The sequence below is a fragment of the Lissotriton helveticus genome, chromosome 8 (genome assembly GCF_964261635.1).
Source record: "Lissotriton helveticus chromosome 8, aLisHel1.1, whole genome shotgun sequence".
NCBI classification, from domain to species: domain Eukaryota; kingdom Metazoa; phylum Chordata; class Amphibia; order Caudata; family Salamandridae; genus Lissotriton; species Lissotriton helveticus.
Genome location: NC_136069.1, coordinates 1,542,658,047 through 1,542,683,419, shown reverse-complemented (window position 1 = coordinate 1,542,683,419; position 25,373 = coordinate 1,542,658,047). Strand labels below are relative to the sequence as shown.

The 25,373-nt window shown below is 43.6% G+C and overlaps 16 non-coding genes across 16 annotated transcripts; all 16 read left to right on the top strand.

Moving 5' to 3' along the window:
• The first annotated feature begins 95 nt into the window (after positions 1 to 95).
• On the top strand, positions 96 to 178 carry TRNAL-UAG (transfer RNA leucine (anticodon UAG)). Its single transcript has one exon. It is a non-coding gene; the product is annotated as a tRNA-Leu (tRNA).
• Positions 179 to 1,082: 904 nt separating this feature from the next.
• On the top strand, positions 1,083 to 1,165 carry TRNAL-AAG (transfer RNA leucine (anticodon AAG)). Its single transcript has one exon. It is a non-coding gene; the product is annotated as a tRNA-Leu (tRNA).
• Positions 1,166 to 2,191: 1,026 nt separating this feature from the next.
• Positions 2,192 to 2,274, top strand: TRNAL-UAG (transfer RNA leucine (anticodon UAG)). The gene has a single exon. It is a non-coding gene; the product is annotated as a tRNA-Leu (tRNA).
• A 1,281-nt stretch (positions 2,275 to 3,555) lies between these two features.
• On the top strand, positions 3,556 to 3,638 carry TRNAL-UAG (transfer RNA leucine (anticodon UAG)). The gene has a single exon. It is a non-coding gene; the product is annotated as a tRNA-Leu (tRNA).
• An 8,096-nt stretch (positions 3,639 to 11,734) lies between these two features.
• TRNAL-CAG (transfer RNA leucine (anticodon CAG)) lies at positions 11,735 to 11,817 on the top strand. The gene has a single exon. It is a non-coding gene; the product is annotated as a tRNA-Leu (tRNA).
• Positions 11,818 to 12,005: 188 nt separating this feature from the next.
• On the top strand, positions 12,006 to 12,086 carry TRNAL-AAG (transfer RNA leucine (anticodon AAG)). Its single transcript has one exon. It is a non-coding gene; the product is annotated as a tRNA-Leu (tRNA).
• A 2,015-nt stretch (positions 12,087 to 14,101) lies between these two features.
• On the top strand, positions 14,102 to 14,184 carry TRNAL-AAG (transfer RNA leucine (anticodon AAG)). The gene has a single exon. It is a non-coding gene; the product is annotated as a tRNA-Leu (tRNA).
• A 3,838-nt stretch (positions 14,185 to 18,022) lies between these two features.
• Positions 18,023 to 18,105, top strand: TRNAL-CAG (transfer RNA leucine (anticodon CAG)). The gene has a single exon. It is a non-coding gene; the product is annotated as a tRNA-Leu (tRNA).
• Positions 18,106 to 18,294: 189 nt separating this feature from the next.
• On the top strand, positions 18,295 to 18,378 carry TRNAL-AAG (transfer RNA leucine (anticodon AAG)). The gene has a single exon. It is a non-coding gene; the product is annotated as a tRNA-Leu (tRNA).
• A 1,026-nt stretch (positions 18,379 to 19,404) lies between these two features.
• TRNAL-UAG (transfer RNA leucine (anticodon UAG)) lies at positions 19,405 to 19,487 on the top strand. The gene has a single exon. It is a non-coding gene; the product is annotated as a tRNA-Leu (tRNA).
• A 632-nt stretch (positions 19,488 to 20,119) lies between these two features.
• On the top strand, positions 20,120 to 20,202 carry TRNAL-CAG (transfer RNA leucine (anticodon CAG)). Its single transcript has one exon. It is a non-coding gene; the product is annotated as a tRNA-Leu (tRNA).
• Positions 20,203 to 20,391: 189 nt separating this feature from the next.
• TRNAL-AAG (transfer RNA leucine (anticodon AAG)) lies at positions 20,392 to 20,474 on the top strand. Its single transcript has one exon. It is a non-coding gene; the product is annotated as a tRNA-Leu (tRNA).
• A 1,025-nt stretch (positions 20,475 to 21,499) lies between these two features.
• Positions 21,500 to 21,582, top strand: TRNAL-UAG (transfer RNA leucine (anticodon UAG)). The gene has a single exon. It is a non-coding gene; the product is annotated as a tRNA-Leu (tRNA).
• Positions 21,583 to 23,594: 2,012 nt separating this feature from the next.
• TRNAL-UAG (transfer RNA leucine (anticodon UAG)) lies at positions 23,595 to 23,693 on the top strand. The gene is given in 2 exon segments: positions 23,595 to 23,632; positions 23,649 to 23,693. It is a non-coding gene; the product is annotated as a tRNA-Leu (tRNA).
• Positions 23,694 to 24,325: 632 nt separating this feature from the next.
• Positions 24,326 to 24,408, top strand: TRNAL-CAG (transfer RNA leucine (anticodon CAG)). Its single transcript has one exon. It is a non-coding gene; the product is annotated as a tRNA-Leu (tRNA).
• A 189-nt stretch (positions 24,409 to 24,597) lies between these two features.
• On the top strand, positions 24,598 to 24,680 carry TRNAL-AAG (transfer RNA leucine (anticodon AAG)). The gene has a single exon. It is a non-coding gene; the product is annotated as a tRNA-Leu (tRNA).
• Positions 24,681 to 25,373: the final 693 nt, after the last annotated feature.

Genomic DNA, 25,373 nt, shown 5'->3' with positions numbered 1-25,373 from the left:
GTTGCACCTTGTGTTTGAAGGTTGAAATTATTTCAAGCTTGCATGGACGCAGAAATTTCTGAGTGACTTTTATAAATTTCTTAGGACTCTTCACTGTCAGGATGGCCGAGTGGTCTAAGGCGCTGTGTTTAGGCTGCAGTCTCCTCTGGAGGTGTGGGTTCGAATCCCACTTCTGAAATTACTTTTGGAGATATAATCTTCTTCATCAGGATAACATCTGATGGAAGTTGCATCTGTTCGTCTTCACCTGGGACGTTATTCCGTCCTTATCTAGTCAAGAGAGCTTGGGTTTCTCATATATTTCTGTTGTACAAAGTCTTGCTGATAAAGTGCAATCCTTACCAAATGAGCTTAGGAGCCATGTAAGAGCTCATCTAGAAGAGTCATGCTCTTGTATTCCCTGGCCAGACAGGCCATGCAAATTTGGAAGAATGCCAAGCACCTGGTAGACAGCTGTACTCCAGCACACTTACAGCAATGTCCTCAGGGCTGTGATCAGGGGCTGCTTAGATTTGTGTATTCCACCCTATGTTGTGACATTGAGCTCCCTTGTTGAATTCGCTTTAGTCAGCCAAGATGTGGCTGTTGACTCAATTTCAAAGCAGCTTTGGGCCGTTCAAGTGGCTGGTGAATAGCACTTTCTCTTTGTACTCATTAAAGGTCTAAAGAGTTCTTCATAGGTACTGCTCTGTATGGATTGTTCAAAGATCTGTTGGAAATGCTTATAATGGGATAAATAAATTGAGGGCATGCCTTTTCGGTACCCCACTTGCATGGCTGTCTGGCTTGTGGAAGGTGCTGCAAATGCAAGTCAGGATGGCCGAGTGGTCTAAGGCGCTGCGTTCAGGTCGCAGTCTCTTCTGGAGGCGTGGGTTCAAATGCCACTTGTGACAAACCTGTGTTTAATCTTCTTTTTTCTTGAGGGAGAAAATCAGATCATTTCCCTCACATGGGCTTATATGGTTGTCTTTTTGGAAAAGTGCAGTGAGTTTTTTTCTTGCTATAGCCACTCATGGCCTAAGATGTGTGTTTTTTTTGTTCACACTATCTTTCTCACTATGTAGATGGAGAAGCAACATGTGGTCAGGATGGCCGAGTGGTCTAAGGCGCTGCGTTAAGGCCGCAGTCTCTCCTGGAGGCGTGGGTTCGAATCCCACTTCTGACAAAACTTTAAGGCCATTTTGTCACTGCGTTCCTTCAGAATCTCAGCTAAAAATTGGCAGTGCATATAATATCTGAATAAGTACCAAACTTCAGTTTCAACTGCAAATGAATTTGCCCAATTCTGTCTTCAAGCTCGTATAATATTCTTCTGGCACTAGTGGTGTTTTATGTCTTTTTTGGGGGGTGCCTAAAAAATCCCTTTTATTGAAGAAATGGCTTACATTCAGTCTTGTGATATTTTTGGTTTCCAATAAGTAGATTTTTAATTTTATGTAACCTCATTTTCTAATGATCCATTCAAGAGATGTTTCCACTATGAAATGAAGAGCAAGGGGAAAGAGCACAAATGATAGAGCCAGTGAGTGAGATGGGGTGTTGAGGAAGGAGAGAATGAAACAAAGACAGAGTGAGTGAACGGCAGGTAGGCATAGAAGAGGAGACTAGAAGTGAAGGTGACTTGCTTTTCCCTGCTCTTGACCTCCCACCCATCTCAAACCAATCACAAACATACCTTCTATGCAACGTTGGTATGCAGAACTTCACTCCTCAGCCAGTGAGGGTGAGTCCCAAGCCAGGGGCTAGAGAGCAAAAGAATGGATGTGCTCAGACGTTCCTTGCTAGGGACAGTTGATCTGAAACAAGGCCTGCTCTCTTGTTTCCAGCAAGGATCTAGAAATTCTGCATGAATGTGCAAGGCACATTGACAGCATAAATTTGCATAAACTGCCCCACCTTCTGCCTTCCTACTTCCTGAGCAGTAGTTGTTTGTGTATAAAGAGAGAGGTCGCAGGCAAGATAATTTTGTGAGTAGGATACAGAACCCTAAATAGCTGGTGAGAGGTATAAGTTATTCTAAAAGCATAAAAACAGTACACCTGTGAAATGAAATGCTTTCATATGTGATCTTCTGTGTTTATTGTCCTGTGCAAAAAGTTGCACCTTGTGTTTGAAGGTTGAAATTATTTCAAGCTTGCATGGACTCAGAAATTTCTGAGTGACTTTTATACATTTCTTAGGACTCTTCACTGTCAGGATGGCCGAGTGGTCTAAGGCGCTGTGTTTAGGCTGCAGTCTCCTCTGGAGGCGTGGGTTCAAATCCCACTTCTGAAATGACTTTTGGAGATATAATCTTCTTCATCAGGATAACATCTGATGGAAGTTGCATCTGTTCGTCTTCACCTGGGACGTTATTCCGTCCTTGTCTAGTCAAGAGAGCTTGGGTTTCTCATATATTTCTGTTGTACAAAGTCTTGCTGATAAAGTGCAATCCTTACCAAATGAGCTTAGGAGCCATGTAAGAGCTCATCTAGAAGAGTCATGCTCTTGTATTCCCTGGCCAGACAGGCCATGCAAATTTGGAAGAATGCCAAGCACCTGGTAGACAGCTGTACTCCAGCACACTTACAGCAATGTCCTCAGGGCTGTGATCAGGGGCTGCTTAGATTTGTGTATTCCACCCTATGTTGTGACATTGAGCTCCCTTGTTGAATTCGCTTTAGTCAGCCAAGATGTGGCTGTTGACTCAATTTCAAAGCAGCTTTGGGCCGTTAAAGTGGCTGGTGAATTGCACTTTCTCTTTGTACTCATTAAAGGTCTAAAGAGTTCTTCATAGGTACTGCTCTGTATGGATTGTTCAAAGATCTGTTGGAAATGCTTATAATGGGATAAATAAATTGATTATGAAATGAAGAGCAAGGGGAAAGAGCACAAATAATAGAGCCAGTGAGTGAGATGGGGTGTTGAGGAAGGAGAGAATGAAACAAAGACAGAGTGAGTGAACGGCAGGTAGGCATAGAAGAGGAGACTAGAAGTGAAGGTGACTTGCTTTTCCCTGCTCTTGACCTCCCACCCATCTCAAACCAATCACAAACATACCTTCTATGCAACGTTGGTATGCAGAACTTCACTCCTCAGCCAGTGAGGGTGAGTCCCAAGCCAGGGGCTAGAGAGCAAAAGAATGGATGTGCTCAGACGTTCCTTGCTAGGGACTGTTGATCTGAAACAAGGCCTGCTCTCTTGTTTCCAGCAAGGATCTAGAAATTCTGCATGAATCTGCAAGGCACATTGACAGCATACATGTTCATAAACTGCCCCACCTTCTGCCTTCCTACTTCCTGAGCAGTAGTTGTTTGTGTATAAAGAGATAGGTCGCACACAAGGTAATTTTGTGAGTAGGATACAGAACCCTAAATAGCTGGTGAGAGGTATAAGTTATTCTAAAAGCATAAAAACAGTACACCTGTGAAATGAAATGCTTTCATATGTGATCTTCTGTGTTTATTGTCCTGTGCAAAAAGTTGCACCTTGTGTTTGAAGGTTGAAATTATTTCAAGCTTGCATGGACGCAGAAATTTCTGAGTGACTTTTATACATTTCTTAGGACTCTCCACTGTCAGGATGGCTGAGTGGTCTAAGGTGCTGTGTTTAGGCCGCAGTCTCCTCTGGAGGCGTGGGTTCGAATCCCACTTCTGACATGACTTTTGGAGATATAATCTTCTTCATCAGGATAACATCTGATGGAAGTTGCATCTGTTCGTCTTCACCTGGGACGTTATTCCGTCCTCGTCTAGTCAAGAGAGCTTGGGTTTCTCATATATTTCTGTTGTACAAAGTCTTGCTGATAAAGTGCAATCCTTATCAAATGAGCTTAGGACCCATGTAAGAGCTCATCTAGAAGAGTCATGCTCTTGTATTCCCTGGCCAGACAGGCCATGCAAATTTGGAAGAATGCCAAGCACCTGGTAGACAGCTGTACTCCAGCACACTTACAGCAATGTCCTCAGGGTTGTGATCAGGGGCTGCTTAGATTTGCGTATACCACCCTATGTTGTGACATTGAGCTCCCTTGTTGAATTTGCTTTAGTCAGCCAAGATGTGTCTGTTGACTCAATTTCAAAGCAGCTTTGCGCCGTTCAATTGGCTGGTGAATAGCACTTTCTCTTTGTACGCTTTAAAGGTCTAAAGAGTTCTTCATAGGTACTGCTCTGTATGGATTGTTCAAAGATCTGTTGGAAATGCTTATAATGGGATAAATAAATTGAGGGCATGCCTTTTCGGTTCAGTGGGGGGCAGCCTGTACCTAGTCCGCATCCCCCTAGGTTCCTTTGTTGTTTAGAGTAGTTTGTACGGCAGCTTAGCCGTGAGGACCACAGGACTTTTTATATGTATGAAAATTAGGTTGTAAAACAAGATACGGATGGGCAAGTAGGATTTTTCCACACAGTCCGTTTTTAAAGGTCAGTGACTCGGGTGGGTGTTCACACGCCACTCCTTCAAACGCAGAATGGCTCAATTTTGCTTGGCATTCACAGATGATCACATCACATCAATCTTGTCAGGTCCATCGTTACTGCCAGACACTCCACTGGGAGGTACAAACCAAGTGCGAGATGAATGGGAAAAACTATCTGCATTAAGGAAACGTCAGATCAGGATAGCTCTGCATGGAGCACTGATGACAGAGTACTTAAGAGCGGGGGCAGCACCGGCCAGTCTTCTAGTCAGACTGGAACCCAAGATTTTTCTGGAGGATAAGCAGTTCCGGGTGGACTGGAGCTACATAGCTAACAAGTGTACCCGGGACTGGCTTATCCTCATTATCAACACTGCAAAACGACTTAGTGAAGAGTTGCTCACAGAGATACTGGATCTAGAAACTACCATAAAAAACGATACAACAATTCTAGACGCTAAGGACCAGCTTAATAAGATACAAACTGACTTGGGCGAGTACCAGGCCTACATGGTGAATCAAAAGATCAAGGGATTGAAGCGCAATCTAGAAAGGTTCAGCCATGGGAGGGCCTTCCCCTATACAGAAGACGAGTACTACCAACAAGCCGCCAACCAGAATGTAGGAAATCAAAGAGGCAGGGCAGGCAGACCGCAACAGAGGAGAACTCCCAACCACTGGGCCTTTGATAACACCAGCAGTGAAGAGGATGAACAAACGGCTCCTCATCAACAGAGCAACACACGAGTCAGGTTCAACCCAGATACCAATACCGATCAGGACTTGGGAGCCATGTTCAGGGCTTTTTTAGATCAGTGTCCCCACAACCAGAGAGGAGGGAACACGAGAGGCAGAGGAAGAGGACGAGCACGACACATTCCAAACACCACTCGACCTATGAACTCACCCAGAATCACCCGCAGCAGAGGGCGAACGATGATATAAATGCGGAAACCAACATAGTGGTGAATCTTTCAGACCAGCCACTTACTAAGGAAGAGATGAGAGTCTTAAACAAAGGCTTGGGGTTTGTCCCCACCCCACGACATGATAGTTTCCAGCTGAGAGGAGAACTTAATGGGGCACTGCGCAAGATCAAACTCTATAAGTTTTTTGAAGGTAAGGATCAAACATCGGTGCCTGAATCTTTCAGCACAGACCCACGTCGGCCGTCTACCTTTACCCCTGCGAGTCACCAAGTGGGACCCGAGGTCACGGTCTTTGAGCAAAAAGTCCTCAAAGAGATCACAGAACTTGAACAGAAACAACCCGTGCGGACCCACAGCAACATGTCCCAAACGGATTGGCAAGCCATCAAATCACTACAGAGCAACAGCTCGATCACAATTAAACCGGCAGATAAGGGGGGAGCCGTGGTGGTGATGAACACCACGGACTACGAGGCAGAGATCACCAGACTGTTGAGTGTGAGAGAACATTACCATCCTCTTGCTCGTGACCCCACTGAAGAATTAAAAACAACTATCCAGCAACTTGTTACCACGGCAAAAGAGAAGAAATGGATAACGGCAAAAGAGGCAGAATTCCTGATAAATCCATCACCCAGGGTTCCGGCATTTTATATAGTGCCAAAAATCCACAAGGCCCAAAGACCCCCCCCTGGTCGCCCGATAGTATCGGGTATTAACTCAATACTCGAGCCATTATCACAGTTTGCAGATTTCTTTCTACGCGAATGCGTAGTTACACAGCAGTCCTATGTGCAGGACACAACAGACATCTTACGGTACCTGGAAACTATCACTTACAACCCGGAGGAGCAGTTCTTGGTGACAATAGACATAGAGTCACTGTACACCAACATACCCCAGGAGGCGACGCTGGTGGCAGCAGCTCGTGCCCTGGGGCAATGTGAATGGTTTTACGACACAGCACCATCGTTCGTACTTCAATGCATAGAACTGGCTCTCACCCGCAATTTCTTTATGCACAGAGATCAACTGTACCTCCAGATATCGGGGACCTCGATGGGGGCCACATTTGCCCCAAGCCTGGCGTGCATTTACGTCGGGCAGTTTGAGAACAACTACATCCACCATGTCTCCAATCTCTTCCAGAGGAACATTGTCCTCTGGAAGAGATATATCGATGACATTCTGTGCATCTGGAGGGGAACCGCGGATGAGCTGACTCAATTTCTCACATGGCTCAACAACCTGGATCAGTGTCTCCGGTTCACCTGGAATATTGATCGACATAAGGCGACTTATCTGGACTTGGACATATATGCTACAGACAATACACTGACAACAACGGTCCACCAGAAGCCCACCGACAAAAATTCACTACTGCACTATAACTCTTTTCATCCGAGAGCCCTCCGCGACAACCTCCCGGTAGGACAGTTCATGAGGTACCGAAGAAACTGCTCTACTACAGCCAACTATTTAGAGCAGTCAGAAGATCTAGCAACAAAATTAACTAATCGGGCATACCCCACCAAAATAGTGAAGCAAGCACGGAAACGGGCATTAAATACCCCCAGAGAGTCCCTACTTACCAAGCACATTCGAGAAAAGAAAGAATGTATACCAGTTGTCACCACCTTTGGCCCCCATTCCACTAAGATCCGACAAATTATCAAAAAACATTGGCACATACTAGACACCAGTTTGAAGCCAATGCCACAACCGAGGTTTGCCTTCAAAAGATCTTCAAGCCTGAGAGACCGCCTGGTCCACTCACGTGCAGCTCCGGTGATGAAACAAACCAACATTCCACCAGGACACTACCCGTGTGGTAGCTGTACAGTTTGTGTATTGACCAGTAAAGTGAAATCATTTACCAGAACTAGCGGAAAGGAGTGGCACCTAAACACTTACAGTAATTGTAACACCTCCAATGTAATTTACAGACTTACGTGTCCATGCAATCTACATTACATTGGATTAACATCCAGAAAAATAAAGATCAGAATACAGGAGCACCTCAGTACTTTGAAATCGGCAAAATTAACAACGAAACTGGTACAACATTTCGTGACCCATCATCATCAACCTAGGGATCTACGGTGGATGGTAATCGAAACAGTGCGAGGGGATCAATACAACATGGACAACATTCTACATAGAAAGGAAGCAAGCTGGATCTATGAAGAATGTACAGATGACCGGGGGCTGAACGATACTATTGAATGGTATAAATTTCGGTGAACTAGAGAATGTCAGAGAAACCGTGAAATCATGACACATTGTGAGGACACAAAGAAAATAGATTCAAGGGGACATAAGCATAACCTATGTTCATGTGCAGCATAGTGTTAGACATCATCTTATGCGACCCAACATCAGATGGCTCTTAGTAGCACAACAGAAAGTAATGCAACAGCCTATCTAATTAACAAAGGCAATGCGCTAATAATAATACATCTAGAAGCACAAACAAGACAGAATTAACAGAAAAATGTACAGGAATTTATATAGCGCAAATCACCGAGCGGTTTCTAAGCGCTTGCTTAGGGAACCCGTCCTGGTATTCCCCTGTGAGATAACCCTGGCAGGGTATCCGCAAGGTGAAAGCCAGGCATCCCACCGCGAGGGGCCGTTGTGGAGATTAAGCAAGCTATTGCCCAGAGTCGCAGAGTGTGAACCCGTGAATTGAGTAGGCACCGGAGCGAGAATTGTCGAGTCCATGGACATTTTAGGACTCAAGACCCCACCGAACCGGGAATTGAACCCTGGTCCCGGGCTGACCTCTGCTTCCAGGTCTGCCTCCTCTAACCAGTGAGCCACACTTCTCCACCAGAGTCTATCGTGTGGAATAATAACATACATAAATATATGCCAGATCCTCAAACACAAACGAGCTAGATCTGGCTATAAAATATATGTTTATACACATTGAGGTGACACATATCACGACCACAGACCCTCTCCAAGATGGCCGATCCGCCAACACATCTTTCTAGGTCACCTCCACGCATAGTATCAACCACGTGACCCGGAAGCGCGGCTGCGGGCGTGTTCAAAATACAAACGCCAGGCCGGGGAACGCGAGCGAGAAGGGTGAGCGGAGGCCACATCAGCTTGCACATACGGTAAGGCATACAGGCAGTAGGTATGACGGTCACTAGAAAAGAAAAGAAAGCTAGCGCGACTGGTTACTACCTGGGGCATAAGTGTGAGGAATGTCCGCTTGGGCAGTTAACCCACGAACAACAAGGGAAGGTGACCAATGTATATATATGGGCGAGCATAGCCGGTAAATACAGTGATCTGGACAGCTAGATCGTGAAACAGGATGAAAACACTGTTAGTGGAGAAAATCACTTAAGAGCAAAATAGGAAACAACTAAGCATAAATCATTTGGTTTTTAGATATCGACCTAAGGGCGAACACGTAAACCCGCTTATGGATAAAGGGGGTTCTTTTAACAGCCATTTCTTCTACGGGAGCCTGGTATGCACAACTACACAAGGCTACCTGGTAACGTATAATGAGGTTCTGTAGGAGTGGTGCTGGAACACTCCATTCTCCGAGTCACAATTGACCAAATTGCCATAGATGTGTGTGTTACATTTTATTTCCATGTGTGCATATAGGTACAATAAAGGGAGAAAATTGATGACATGTGCAAGAAGTACGCAGATCCCAACACAACCCTGATGAAATCGCCGGTAATGTATAAAAAGGCGATGAAACATGTTGGTTTTTAGTAGAACAGGCACACGGCAAAGAATAAAGGGAAAGTGCTAGTGGGGCCAAGTTCTTTTTAACCTAATAGGTCCTACAATTCATACTCAGGAGGGTAGGCCCTATCACGTAGTTGGGTCATTCACATCACTACACGGAGTTTGTTTTCTTTAGCACACTTTTTTGATCCCCTTTACTTTTACGGTTGGCAACTGCTGATGATGATATAGTGGGGAGTCAAGCGAGTACCAGTTTGACACATCCTCCATGGTGGTTGCTCCCGTGAGGCGTTGCCAACCCCCCTCCCCCTTTTTTCACCAGAGAAGGGTTGAGGGACGGCGAAGCACAGCACCAGGGACTAATAGGCACACACATTAATGGCACTAGGAATGTTTTGATAAAGGTAAATGTGACAATAGACACTGAAACCAGGAGTAGGAGTAATCACACCCACTTCTAGGATTATCTCAATTTACAGAAATAAAGGGATAGTTCACCTTGCAATAAGGTCAGGCACATTGTTCAGACATGCCTTTTCGGTACCAAACTTGCATGGCTGTCTGGCTTGTGGAAGGTGCTGCAAATGCAAGTCAGGATGGCCGAGTGGTCTAAGGCGCTGCGTTCAGGTCGCAGTCTCTTCTGGAGGCGTGGGTTCAAATCTCACTTCTGAGAAACCTGTGTTTAATCTTCTTTTTTCTTGAGGGAGAAAATCAGATCATTTCCCTCACATGGGCTTATATGGTTGTCTTTTTGGAAAAGTGCAGTGAGTTTTTTTCTTGCTATAGCCACTTATGGCCTAAGATGTGTGTTTTTTTTGTTCACACTATCTTTCTCACTATGTAGATGGACAAGCAACATGTGGTCAGGATGGCCGAGTGGTCTAAGGCGCTGCGTTAAGGCTGCAGTCTCTCCTGGAGGCGTGGGTTCAAATCTCACTTCTGACAAAACTTTAAGTCCATTTTGTCTCTGCGTTCCTTCAGAATCTCAGCTAAAAATTGGCAGTGCATATAATATCTGAATAAGTACCAAACTTCAGTTTCAACTGCAAATGAATTTGCCCAATTCTGTCTTCAAGCTCTTATAATATTCTTCTAGCACTCGTGGTGTTTTATGTGTTTTTTGGGGGCTGCCTAAAAAATCCCTTTTATTGAAGAAATGGCTTACATCCAGTCTTGTGATATTTTTGGTTTCCAATAAGTAGATTTTTAATTTTATGTAACCTCATTTTCTAATGATCCATTCAAGAGATGTTTCCACTATGAAATGAAGAGCAAGGGGAAAGAGCACAAATGATAGAGTGAGTGAGTGAGATGGGGTGTTGAGGAAGGAGAAAATGAAACAAAGACAGAGTGAGTGAACGGCAGGTAGGCATAGAAGAGGAGACTAGAAGTGAAAGTGACTTGCTTTTCCCTGCTCTTGACCTCCCATCCATCTCAAACCAATCACAAACATACCTTCTATGCAAAGTTGGTATGCAGAACTTCACTCCTCAGCCAGTGAGGGTGAGTCCCAAGCCAGGGGCTAGAGAGCAAAAGAATGGATGTGCTCAGACGTTCCTTGCTAGGGACAGTTGATCTGAAACAAGGCCTGCTCTCTTGTTTCCAGCAAGGATCTAGAAATTCTGCATGAATGTGCAAGGCACATTGCCAGCATAAATTTGCATAAACTGCCCCACCTTCTGCCTTCCTACTTCCTGAGCAGTAGTTGTTTGTGTATAGAGAGAAAGGTCGCAGGCAAGGTAATTTTGTGAGTAGGATACAGAACCCTAAATAGCTGGTGAGAGGTATAAGTTATTCTAAAAGCATAAAAACAGTACACCTGTGAAATGAAATGCTTTCATATGTGATCTTCTGTGTTTATTGTCCTGTGCAAAAAGTTGCACCTTGTGTTTGAAGGTTGAAATTATTTCAAGCTTGCATGGACGCAGAAATTTCTGAGTGACTTTTATACATTTCTTAGGACTCTTCACTGTCAGGATGGCCTAGTGGTCTAAGGCGCTGTGTTTAGGCCGCAGTCTCCTCTGAAGGCGTGGGGTCGAATCCCACTTCTGAAATGACTTTTGGAGATATAATCTTCTTCATCAGGATAACATCTGATGGAAGTTGCTTCTGTTCGTCTTCACCTGGGACGTTATTCTGTCCTCGTCTAGTCAAGAGAGCTTGATTTTCTCATATATTTCTGTTGTACAAAGTCTTGCTGATAAAGTGCAATCCTTACCAAATGAGCTTATGACCCATGTAAGAGCTCATCTAGAAGAGTCATTCTCTTGTATTCCCTGGCCAGACAGGCCATAAACATTTGGAAGAATGCCAAGCACCTGATAGACAGCTGGACTCCAGCACACTTACAGCAATTTCCTCAGGGCAGTGATCAGGGGCTACTTAGATTTGCGAATTCCACCCTATGTTGTGACATTGAGATCCCTTGTTGAATTTGCTTTAGTCAGCCAAGATGTGGCTATTGACTCAATTTCAAAGCAGCTTTGGGCCGTTCAAGTGGCTGGTGAATAGCACTTTCTCTTTGTACTCATTAAAGGTCTAAAGAGTTCTTCATAGGTACTGCTCTGTATGGATTGTTCAAAGATCTGTTGGAAATGCTTATAATGGGATAAATAAATTGAGGGCATGCCTTTTCGGTACCCCACTTGCATGGCTGTCTGGCTTGTGGAAGGTGCTGCAAATGCAAGTCAGGATGGCCCAGTGGTCTAAGGCGCTGCGTTCAGGTCGCAGTCTCTTCTGGAGGCATGGGTTCAAATCCCACTTCTGACAAACCTGTGTTTAATCTTCTTTTTTCTTGAGGGAGAAAATCAGATCATTTCCCTCACATGGGCTTATATGGTTGTCTTTTTGGAAAAGTGCAGTGAGTTTTTTTCTTGCTATAGCCACTCATGGCCTAAGATGTGTGTTTTTTTGTTCACACTATCTTTCTCACTATGTAGATGAACAAGCAACATGTGGTCAGGATGGCCGAGTGGTCTAAGGCACTGCATTAAGGCTGCAGTCTCCTGGATGCGTGGGTTCGAATCCCACTTCTGACAAAACTTTAAGTCCACTTTGTCTCTGCGTTCCTTCAGAATCTCAGCTAAAAATTGGCAGTGCATATAATATCTGAATAAGTACCAAACTTCAGTTTCAACTGCAAATGAATTTGCCCAATTCTGTCTTCAAGCTCGTATAATATTCTTCTAGCACTAGTGGTGTTGTATGTGTTTTTTGGGGGGTGCCTAAAAAATCCCTTTTATTGAAGAAATGGCTTACATTCAGTCTTGTGATATTTTTGGTTTCCAATAAGTAGATTTTTAATTTTATGTAACCTCATTTTCTAATGATCCATTCAAGAGATGTTTCCACTATGAAATGAAGAGCAAGGGGAAAGAGCACAAACGATAGAGCCAGTGAGTGAGATGGGGTGTTGAGGAAGGAGAGAATGAAACAAAGACAGAGTGAGTGAACGGCAGGTAGGCATAGAAGAGGAGACTAGAAGTGAAGGTGACTTGCTTTTCCCTGCTCTTGACCTCCCACCCATCTCAAACCAATCACAAACATACCTTCTATTCAACGTTGGTATGCAGAACTTCACTCCTCAGCCAGTGAGGGTGAGTCCCAAGCCAGGGGCTAGAGAGCAAAAGAATGGATGTGCTCAGACGTTCCTTGCTAGGGACAGTTGATCTGAAACAAGGCCTGCTCTCTTGTTTCCAGCAAGGAACTAGAAATTCTGCATGAATCTGCAAGGCACATTGACAGCATAAATTTGCATAAACTGCCCCACCTTCTGCCTTCCTACTTCCTGAGCAGTAGTTGTTTGTGTATAAAGAGAGAGGTCGCAGTCAAGATAATTTTGTGAGTAGGATACAGAACCCTAAATAGCTGGTGAGAGGTATAAGTTATTCTAAAAGCATAAAAAAAAGTACACCTGTGAAATGAAATGCTTTCATATGTGATCTTCTGTGTTTATTGTCCTGTGCAAAAAGTTGCACCTTGTGTTTGAAGGTTGAAATTATTTCAAGCTTGCATGGACGCAGAAATTTCTGAGTGACTTTTATACATTTCTTAGGACTCTTCACTGTCAGGATGGCCGAGTGGTCTAAGGCGCTGTGTTTAGGCTGCAGTCTCCTCTGGAGGTGTGGGTTCGAAATCCCACTTCTGAAATGACTTTTGGAGATATAATCTTCTTCATCAGGATAACATCTGATGGAAGTTGCATCTGTTCGTCTTCACCTGGGACGTTATTCCGTCCTCGTCTAGTCAAGAAAGCTTGGGTTTCTCATATATTTCTGTTGTACAATGTCTTGCTGATAAAGTGCAATCCTTACCAAAGGAGCTTAGGACCCATGTAAGAGCTCATCTAGAAGAGTCATGCTCTTGTATTCCCTGGCCAGACAGGCCATGCAAATTTGGAAGAATGCCAAGCACCTGGTAGACAGCTGTACTCCAGCACACTTACAGCAATGTCCTCAGGGCTGTGATCAGGGGCTGCTTAGATTTGCGTATTCCACCCTATGTTGTGACATTGAGCTCCCTTGTTGAATTTGCTTTAGTCAGCCAAGATGTGGCTGTTGACTCAATTTCAAAGCAGCTTTGGGCCGTTCAAGTGGCTGGTGAATAGCACTTTCTCTTTGTACGCTTTAAAGGTCTAAAGAGTTCTTCATAGGTACTGCTCTGTATGGATTGTTCAAAGATCTGTTGGAAATGCTTATAATGGGATAAATAAATTGAGGGCATGCCTTTTCAGTACCAAACTTGCTTGGCTGTCTGGCTTGTGGAAGGTGCTGCAAATGCAAGTCAGGATGGCCCAGTGGTCTAAGGCGCTGCGTTCAGGTTGCTGTCTCTTCTGGAGACGTGGGTTCAAATCCCACTTCTGACAGACCTGTGTTTTATCTTCTTTTTTCTTGAGGGAGAAAATCAGATCATTTCCCTCACTTGGGCTTATATGGTTGTCATTTTGGAAAAGTGCAGTGAGTTTTTTTCTTGCTATAGCCACTTATGGCCTAAGATGTGTGTTTTTTTTGTTCACACTATCTTTCTCACTATGTAGATGGACAAGCAACATGTGGTCAGGATGGCCGAGTGGTCTAAGGCGCTGCGTTAAGGCCGCAGTCTTTCCTGGAGGCGTGGGTTCGAATCCCACTTCTGACAAAACTTTAAGTTCATTTTGTCACTGCGTTCCTTCAGAATCTCAGCTAAAAATTGGCAGTGCATATAATATCTGAATAAGTACCAAACTTCAGTTTCAACTGCAAATGAATTTGCCCAATTCTGTCTTCAAGCTCGTATAATATTCTTCTAGCACTAGTGGTGTTGTATGTGTTTTTTGGGGGGTGCCTAAAAAATCCCTTTTATTGAAGAAATGGCTTACATTCAGTCTTGTGATATTTTTGGTTTCCAATAAGTAGATTTTTAATTTTATGTAACCTCATTTTCTAATGATCCATTCAAGAGATGTTTCCACTATGAAATGAAGAGCAAGGGGAAAGAGCACAAATGATAGAGCCAGTGAGTGAGATGGGGTGTTGAGGAAGGAGAGAATGAAACAAAGACAGAGTGAGTGAACGGCAGGTAGGCATAGAAGAGGAGACTAGAAGTGAAGGTGACTTGCTTTTCCCTGCTCTTGACCTCCCACCCATCTCAAACCAATCACAAACATACCTTCTATGCAACGTTGGTATGCAGAACTTCACTCCTCAGCCAGTGAGGGTGAGTCCCAAGCCAGGGGCTAGAGAGCAAAAGAATGGATGTACTCAGACGTTCCTTGCTAGGGACAGTATATCTGAAACAAGGCCTGCTCTCTTGTTTCCAGCAAGGATCTAGAAATTCTGCATGAATCTGCAAGGCACATTGACAGCATAAATTTGCATAAACTGCCCCACCTTCTGCCTTCCTACTTCCTGAGCAATAGTTGTTTGTGTATAAAGAGAGAGGTCGCAGTCAAGATAATTTTGTGAGTAGGATACAGAACCCTAAATAGCTGGTGAGAGGTATAAGTTATTCTAAAAGCATAAAAAAAAGTACACCTGTGAAATGAAATGCTTTCATATGTGATCTTCTGTGTTTATTGTCCTGTGCAAAAAGTTGCACCTTGTGTTTGAAGGTTGAAATTATTTCAAGCTTGCATGGACGCAGAAATTTCTGAGTGACTTTTATACATTTCTTAGGACTCTTCACTGTCAGGATGGCCGAGTGGTCTAAGGCACTGTGTTTAGGCTGCAGTCTCCTCTGGAGTCGTGGGTTTGAAATCCCACTTCTGAAATGACTTTTGGAGATACAATCTTCTTCATCAGGATAACATCTGATGGAAGTTGCATCTGTTCGTCTTCACCTGGGACGTTATTCCGTCCTCGTCTAGTCAAGAGAGCTTGGGTTTCTCATATATTTCTGTTGTACAAAGTCTTGCTGATAAAGTGCAATACTTACCAAATGAGCTTAGGACCCATGTAAGAGCTCATCTAGAAGAGTCATGCTCTTGTATTCCCTGGCCAGACAGGCCATGCAAATTTGGAAGAATGCCAAGCACCTGGTAGACAGCTGTACTCCAGCACACTTACAGCAATGTCCTCAGGGCTGTGATCAGGGGCTGCTTAGATTTGTGTATACCACCCTATGTTGTGACATTGAGCTCCCTTGTTGAATTTGCTTTAGTCAGCCAAGATGTGGCTGTTGACTCAATTTCAAAGCAGCTTTGCGCCGTTCAAGTGGCTGGTGAATAGCACTTTCTCTTTGTACGCTTTAAAGGTCTAAATAGTTCTTCATAGGTACTGCTCTGTATGGATTGTTCAAAGATCTGTTGGAAATGCTTATAATGGGATAAATAAATTGAGGGCATGCCTTTTCGGTACCAAACTTGCATGGCTGTCTGGCTTGTGGAAGGTGCTGCAAATGCAAGTCAGGATGGCCGAGTGGTCTAAGGCGCTGCGTTCAGGTCGCAGTCTCTTCTGGAGGTGTGGGTTCAAATGCCACTTGTGACAAACCTGTGTTTAATCTTCTTTTTTCTTGAGGGAGAAAATCAGATCATTTCCCTCACATGGGCTTGTATGGTTGTCTTTTTGGAAAAGTGCAGTGAGTTTTTTTCTTGCTATAGCCACTCATGGCCTAAGATGTGTGTTTTTTTTGTTCACACTATCTTTCTCACTATGTAGATGAACAAGCAACATGTGATCAGGATGGCCGAGTGGTCTAAGGCGCTGCGTTAAGGCTGCAGTCTCTCCTGGAGGCGTGGGTTCGAATCTCCCTTCTGACAAAATTTTAAGTCCATTTTGTCTCTGCGTTCCTTCAGAATCTCAGCTAAAAATTGGCAGTGCATATAATATCTGAATAAGTACCAAACTTCAGTTTCAACTGCAAATGAATTTGCCCAATTCTGTCTTCAAGCTCTTATAATATTCTTCTAGCACTAGTGGTGTTTTATGTGTTTTTTGGGGGTGCCTAAAAAATCCCTTTTATTGAAGAAATGGCTTACATTCAGTCTAGTGATATTTTTGGTTTCCAATAAGTAGATTTTTAATTTTATGTAACCTCATTTTCTAATGATCCATTCAAGAGATGTTTCCACTATGAAATGAAGAGCAAGGGGAAAGAGCACAAATGATAGAGCGAGTGAGTGAGATGGGGTGTTGAGGAAGGAGAGAATGAAACAAAGACAGAGTGAGTGAACGGCAGGTAGGCATAGAAGAGGAGACTAGAAGTGAAAGTGACTTGCTTTTCCCTGCTCTTGACCTCCCACCCATCTCAAACCAATCACAAACATACCTTCTATGCAACGTTGGTATGCAGAACTTCACTCCTCAGCCAGTGAGGGTGAGTCCCAAGCCAGGGGCTAGAGAGCAAAAGAATGGATGTGCTCAGACGTTCCTTGCTAGGGACAGTTGATCTGAAACAAGGCCTGCTCTCTTGTTTCCAGCAAGGATCTAGAAATTCTGCATGAATGTGCAAGGCACATTGCCAGCATAAATTTGCATAAACTGCCCCACCTTCTGCCTTCCTACTTCCTGAGCAGTAGTTGTTTGTGTATAGAGAGAAAGGTCGCAGGCAAGGTAATTTTGTGAGTAGGATACCGAACCCTAAATAGCTGGCGAGAGGTATAAGTTATTCTAAAAGCATAAAAACAGTACACCTGTGAAATGAAATGCTTTCATATGTGATCTTCTGTGTTTAATGTCCTGTGCAAAAAGTTGCACCTTGTGTTTGAAGGTTGAAATTATTTCAAGCTTGCATGGACTCAGAAATTTCTGAGTGACTTTTATACATTTCTTAGGACTCTTCACTGTCAGGATGGCCGAGTGGTCTAAGGCGCTGTGTTTAGGCCACACTCTCCTCTGAAGGCGTGGGTTTGAATCCCACTTCTGAAATGACTTTTGGAGATATAATCTTCTTCATCAGGATAACATCTGATGGAAGTTGCTTCTGTTCGACTTCACCTGGGACGTTATTCTGTCCTCGTCTAGTCAAGAGAGCTTGAGTTTCTCATATATTTCTGTTGTACAAAGTCTTGCTGATAAAGTGCAATCCTTACCAAATGAGCTTATGACCCATGTAAGAGCTCATCTAGAAGAGTCATTCTCTTGTATTCCCTGGCCAGACAGGCCATACAAATTTGGAAGAATGCCAAGCACCTGGTAGACAGCTGGACTCCAGCACACTTACAGCAATTTCCTCAGGGCAGTGATCAGGGGCTACTTAGATTTGCGAATTCCACCCTATGTTGTGACATTGAGATCCCTTGTTGAATTTGCTTTAGTCAGCCAAGATGTGGCTATTGACTCAATTTCAAAGCAGCTTTGGGCCGTTCAAGTGGCTGGTGAATAGCACTTTCACTTTGTACTCATTAAAGGTCTAAAGAGTTCTTCATAGGTACTGCTCTGTATGGATTGTTCAAAGATCTGTTGGAAATGCTTATAATGGGATAAATAAATTGAGGGCATGCCTTTTCGGTACCAAACTTGCATGGCTGTCTGGCTTGTGGAAGGTGCTGCAAATGCAAGTCAGGATGGCCGAGTGGTCTAAGGTGCTGCGTTCAGGTCGCAGTCTCTTCTGGGGGCGTGGGTTCAAATCCCACTTCTGACAAACCTGTGTTTAATCTTCTTTTTTCTTTCGGGACAAAATCAGATCATTTCCCTCACATGGGCTTATATGGTTGTCTTTTTGGAAAAGTGCAGTGAGTTTTTTTCATGCTATAGCCACTTACGGCCTAAGATGTGTGTTTTTTTTGTTCACACTATCTTTCTCACTATGTAGATGGACAAGCAACATGTGGTCAGGATGGCCGAGTGGTCTAAGGCGCATGCGTTAAGGCCGCTGTCTCTCCTGGAGGCGTGGGTTCGAATCCCACTTCTGACAAAACTTTAAGTCCATTTTGTCTCTGCGTTCCTTCAGAATCTCAGCTAAAAATTGGCAGTGCATATAATATCTGAATAAGTACCAAACTTCAGTTTCAACTGCAAATGAATTTGCCCAATTCTGTCTTCAAGCTCTTATAATATTCCTCTAGCACTAGTGGTATTTTATGTGTTTTTTGGGGGGTGCCTAAAAAATCCCTTTTATTGAAGAAATGGCTTACATTCAGTCTTGTGCTATTTTTGGTTTCCAATAAGTAGATTTTTAATTTTATGTAACCTCATTTTCTAATGATCCATTCAAGAGATGTTTCCACTATGAAATGAAGAGCAAGGGGAAAGAGCACAAATGATAGAGCCAGTGAGTGAGATGGGGTGTTGAGGAAGGAGAGAATGAAACAAAGACAGAGTGAGTGAACGGCAGGTAGGCATAGAAGAGGAGACTAGAAGTGAAGGTGACTTGCTTTTCCCTGCTCTTGACCTCCCACCCATCTCAAACCAATCACAAACATACCTTCTATGCAACGTTGGTATGCAGAACTTCACTCCTCAGCCAGTGAGGGTGAGTCCCAAGCCAGGGGCTAGAGAGCAAAAGAATGGATGTGCTCAGACGTTCCTTGCTAGGGACAGTTGATCTGAAACAAGGCCTGCTCTCTTGTTTCCAGCAAGGATCTTGAAATTCTGCATGAATCTGCAAGGCACATTGACAGCATAAATTTGCATAAACTGCCCCACCTTCTGCCTTCCTACTTCCTGAGCAGTAGTTGTTTGTGTATAAAGAGAGAGGTCGCAGGCAAGGTAATTTTGTGAGTAGGATACAGAACCCTAAATAGCTGGTGAGAGGTATAAGTTATTCTAAAAGCATAAAAACAGTACACCTGTGAAATGAAATGCTTTCATATGTGATCTTCTGTGTTTATTGTCCTGTGCAAAAAGTTGCACCTTGTGTTTGAAGGTTGAAATTATTTCAAGCTTGCATGGACGCAGAAATTTCTGAGTGACTTTTATACATTTCTTAGGACTCTCCACTGTCAGGATGGCCGAGTGGTCTAAGGGGCTGTGTTTAGGCCGCAGTCTCCTCTGGAGGCGTGGGTTCGAATCCCACTTCTGACATGACTTTTGGAGATATAATCTTCTTCATCAGGATAACATCTGATGGAAGTTGCATCTGTTCGTCTTCACCTGGGACGTTATTCCGTCCTCGTCTAGTCAAGAGAGCTTGGGTTTCTCATATATTTCTGTTGTACAAACTCTTGCTGATAAAGTGCAATCCTTACCAAATGAGCTTAGGACCCATGTAAGAGCTCATCTAGAAGAGTCATGCTCTTGTATTCCCTGGCCAGACAGGCCATGCAAATTTGGAAGAATGCCAAGCACCTGGTAGACAGCTGTACTCCAGCACACTTACAGCAATGTCCTCAGGGCTGTGATCAGGGGCTGCTTAGATTTGCGTATTCCACCCTATGTTGTGACATTGAGCTCCCTTGTTGAATTTGCTTTAGTCAGCCAAGATGTGGCTGTTGACTCAATTTCAAAGCAGCTTTGGGCCGTTCAAGTGGCTGGTGAATAGCACTTTCTCTCTGTACGCTTTAAAGGTCTAAAGAGTTCTTCATAGGTACTGCTCTGTATGGATTGTTCAAAGATCTGTTGGAAATGCTTATAATGGGATAAATAAATTGAGGGCATGCCTTTTCGGTACCAAACTTGCATGGCTGTCTGGCTTGTGGAAGGTGCTGCAAATGCAAGTCAGGATGGCCGAGTGGTCTAAGGTGCTGCGTTCAGGTCGCAGTCTCTTCTGGAGGCGTGGGTTCAAATCCCACTTCTGACAAACCTGTGTTTAATCTTCTTTTTTCTTGAGGGAGAAAATCAGATCATTTCCCTCACATGGGCTTATATGGTTGTCTTTTTGGAAAAGTGCAGTGAGTTTTTTTCTTGCTATAGCCACTTATGGCCTAAGATGTGTGTTTTTTTTGTTCACACTATCTTTCTCACTATGTAGATGGACAAGCAACATGTGGTCAGGATGGCTGAGTGGTCTAAGGCGCTGCGTTAAGGCCGCAGTCTCTCCTGGAGGTGTGGGTTCGAATCCCACTTCTGACAAGACTTTAAGTCCATTTGTCTCTGCGTTCCTTCAGAATCTCCGCTAAAAATTGGCAGTGCATATAATATCTGAATAAGTACCAAACTTCAATTTCAACTGCAAATGAATTTGCCCAATTCTGTCTTCAAGCTCTTATAATATTCTTCTAGCACTAGTGGTGTTTTATGTGTTTTTTGGGGGGTGCCTAAAAAATCCCTTTTATTGAAGAAATGGCTTACATTCAGTCTTGTGATATTTTTGGTTTCCAATAAGTAGATTTTTAATTTTATGTAACCTCATTTTCTAATGATCCATTCAAGAGATGTTTCCACTATGAAATGAAGAGCAAGGGGAAAGAGCACAAATGATAGAGCGAGTGAGTGAGATGGGGTGTTGAGGAAGGAGAGAATGAAACAAAGACAGAGTGAGTGAACGGCAGGTAGGCATAGAAGAGGAGACTAGAAGTGAAAGTGACTTGCTTTTCCCTGCTCTTGACCTCCCACCCATCTCAAACCAATCACAAACATACCTTCTATGCAACGTTGGTATGCAGAACTTCACTCCTCAGCCAGTGAGGGTGAGTCCCAAGCCAGGGGCTAGAGAGCAAAAGAATGGATGTGCTCAGACGTTCCTTGCTAGGGACAGTTGATCTGAAACAAGGCCTGCTCTCTTGTTTCCAGCAAGGATCTAGAAATTCTGCATGAATGTGCAAGGCACATTGACAGCATAAATTTGCATAAACTGCCCCACCTTCTGCCTTCCTACTTCCTGAGCAGTAGTTGTTTGTGTATAAAGAGAGAGGTCGCAGGCAAGATCATTTTGTGAGTAGGATACAGAACCCTAAATAGCTGGTGAGAGGTATAAGTTATTCTAAAAGCATAAAAACAGTACACCTGTGAAATGAAATGCTTTCATATGTGATCTTCTGTGTTTATTGTCCTGTGCAAAAAGTTGCACCTTGTGTTTGAAGGTTGAAATTATTTCAAGCTTGCATGGACGCAGAAATTTATGAGTGACTTTTATACATTTCTTAGGACTCTTCACTGTCAGGATGGCCGAGTGGTCTAAGGCGCTGTGTTTAGGCTGCAGTCTCCTCTGGAGGCGTGGGTTCGAATCCCACTTCTGAAATGACTTTTGGAGATATAATCTTCTTCATCAGGATAACATCTGATGGAAGTTGCATCTGTTCGTCTTCACCTGGGACGTTATTCCGTCCTCGTCTAGTCAAGAGAGCTTGGGTTTCTCATATATTTCTGTTGTACAAAGTCTTGCTGATAAAGTGCAATCCTTACCAAATGAGCTTAGGACCCATGTAAGAGCTCATCTAGAAGAGTCATGCTCTTGTATTCCCTGGCCAGACAGGCCATGCAAATTTGGAAGAATGCCAAGCACCTGGTAGACAGCTGTACTCCAGCACACTTACAGCAATGTCCTCAGGGCTGTGATCAGGGGCTGCTTAGATTTGCGTATTCCACCCTATGTTGTGACATTGAGCTCCCTTGTTGAATTTGCTTTAGTCAGCCAAGATGTGGCTGTTGACTCAATTTCAAAGCAGCTTTGGGCCGTTCAAGTGGCTGGTGAATAGCACTTTCTCTTTGTACGCTTTAAAGGTCTAAAGAGTTCTTCATAGGTACTGCTCTGTATGGATTGTTCAAAGATCTGTTGGAAATGCTTATAATGGGATAAATAAATTGAGGGCATGCCTTTTCGGTACCAAACTTGCATGGCTGTCTGGCTTGTGGAAGGTGCTGCAAATGCAAGTCAGGATGGCCGAGTGGTCTAAGGCGCTGCGTTCAGGTTGCAGTCTCTTCTGAAGGCATGGGTTCAAATCCCACTTCTGACAAACCTGTGTTTAATCTTCTTTTTTCTTGAGGGAGAAAATCAGATCATTTCCCTCACATGGGCTTATATGGTTGTCTTTTTGGAAAAGTGCAGTGAGTTTTTTTCTTGCTATAGCCACTTATGGCCTAAGATGTGTGTTTTTTTTGTTCACACTATCTTTCTCACTATGTAGATGGACAAGCAACATGTGGTCAGGATAGCCGAGTGGTCTAAGCCGCTGCGTTAAGGCCGCAGTCTCTCCTGGAGGCATGGGTTCGAATCCCACTTCTGACAAAACTTTAAGTCCATTTTGTCTCTGCGTTCCTTCAGAATCTCAGCTAAAAATTGGCAGTGCATAAAATATCTGAATAAGTACCAAACTTCAGTTTCAACTGCAAATGAATTTGCCCAATTCTGTCTTCAAGCTCTTATAATATTCTTCTAGCACTAGTGGTGTTTTATGTGTTTTTTGGGGGGTGCCTAAAAAATCCCTTTTATTGAAGAAATGGCTTACATTCAGTCTTGTGATATTTTTGGTTTCCAATAAGTAGATTTTTAATTTTATGTAACCTCTTTTTCTAATGATCCATTCAAGAGAAGTTTCCACTATGAAATGAAGAGCAAGGGGAAAGAGCAAAAATGATAGAGCGAGTGAGTGAGATGGGGTGTTGAGGAAGGAGAAAATGAAACAAAGACAGAGTGAGTGAACGGCAGGTAGGCATAGAAGAGGAGACTAGAAGTGAAAGTGACTTGCTTTTCCCTGCTCTTGACCTCCCACCCATCTCAAACCAATCACAAACATACCTTCTATGCAACGTTGGTATGCAGAACTTCACTCCTCAGCCAGTGAGGGTGAGTCCCAAGCAGGGGCTAGAGAGCAAAAGAATGGATGTGCTCAGACGTTCCTTGCTAAGGACAGTTGATCTGAAACAAGGCCTGCTCTCTTGTTTCCAGCAAGGATCTAGAAATTCTGCATGAATGTGCAAGGCACATTGACAGCATAAATTTGCATAAACTGCCCCACCTTCTGCCTTCCTACTTCCTGAGCAGTAGTTGTTTGTGTATAGAGAGAAAGGTCGCAGGCAAGGTAATTTTGTGAGTAGGATACAGAACCCTAAATAGCTGGTGAGAGGTATAAGTTATTCTAAAAGCATAAAAACAGTACACCTGTGAAATGAAATGCTTTCATATGTGATCTTCTGTGTTTATTGTCCTGTGCAAAAAGTTGCACCTTGTGTTTGAAGGTTGAAATTATTTCAAGCTTGCATGGACGCAGAAATTTCTGAGTGACTTTTATACATTTCTTAGGACTCTTCACTGTCAGGATGGCCGAGTGGTCTAAGGCGCTGTGTTTAGGCCGCGCTGTGTTTAGGCCGCAGTCTCCTCTGGAGGCGTGGGTTCGAATCCCACTTCTGAAATGGCTTTTGGAGATATAATCTTCTTCATCAGGATAACATCTGATGGAAGTTGCTTCTGTTCGTCTTCACCTGGGACGTTATTCTGTCCTCGTCTAGTCAAGAGAGCTTGGGTTTCTCATATATTTCTGTTGTACAAAGTCTTGCTGATAAAGTGCAATCCTTACCAAATGAGCTTATGACCCATGTAAGAGCTCATCTAGAAGAGTCATTCTCTTGTATTCCCTGGCCAGACAGGCCATACAAATTTGAAAGAATGCCAAGCACCTGGTAGACAGCTGGACTCCAGCACACTTACAGCAATTTCCTCAGGGCAGTGATCAGGGGCTGCTTAGATTTGCGAATTCCACCCTATGTTGTGACATTGAGATCCCTTGTTGAATTTGCTTTAGTCAGCCAAGATGTGGCTATTGACTCAATTTCAAAGCAGCTTTGGGCCGTTCAAGTGGCTGGTGAATAGCACTTTCTCTTTGTACTCATTAAAGGTCTAAAGAGTTCTTCATAGGTACTGCTCTGTATGGATTGTTCAAAGATCTGTTGGAAATGCTTATAATGGGATAAATAAATTGAGGGCATGCCTTTTCGGTACCCCACTTGCATGGCTGTCTGGCTTGTGGAAGGTACTGCAAATGCAAGTCAGGATGGCCGAGTGGTCTAAGGCGCTGCGTTCAGGTCGCAGTCTCTTCTGGAGGCGTGGGTTCAAATCCCACTTCTGACAAACCTGTGTTTAATCTTCTTTTTTTTTGAGGGAGAAAATCAGATCATTTCCCTCACATGGGCTTATATGGTTGTCTTTTTGGAAAAGTGCAGTGAGTTTTTTTCTTGCTATAGCCACTCATGGCCTAAGGTGTGTGTTTTTTTTGTTCACACTATCTTTCTCACTATGTAGATGAACAAGCAACATGTGGTCAGGATGGCTGAGTGGTCTAAGGCGCTGCGTTAAGGCCGCAGTCTCTCCTGGAGGCGTGGGTTCGAATCCCACTTCTGACAAAACTTTAAGTCCATTTTGTCTCTGCGTTCCTTCAGAATCTCAGCCAAAAATTGGCAGTGCATATAATATCTGAATAAGTACCAAACTTCAGTTTCAACTGCAAATGAATTTACCCAATTCTGTCTTCAAGCTCGTATAATATTCTTCTAGCACTAGTGGTGTTTTATGTGTTTTTTGGGGGGTGCCTAAAAAATCCCTTTTATTGAAGAAATGGCTTACATTCAGTCTTGTGATATTTTTGGTTTCCAATAAGTAGATTTTTAATTTTATGTAACCTCATTTTCTAATGATCCATTCAAGAGATGTTTCCACTATGAAATGAAGAGCAAGGGGAAAGAGCACAAATGATAGAGCGAGTGAGTGAGATGGGGTGTTGAGGAAGGAGAGAATGAAACAAAGACAGAGTGAGTGAACGGCAGGTAGGCATAGAAGAGGAGACTAGAAGTGAAAGTGACTTGCTTTTCCCTGCTCTTGACCTCCCACCCATCTCAAACCAATCACAAACATACCTTCTATGCAACGTTGGTATGCAGAACTTCACTCCTCAGCCAGTGAGGGTGAGTCCCAAGCCAGGGGCTAGAGAGCAAAAGAATGGATGTGCTCAGACGTTCCTGGCTAGGGACAGTTGATCTGAAACAAGGCCTGCTCTCTTGTTTCCAGCAAGGATCTAGAAATTCTGCATGGATGTGCAA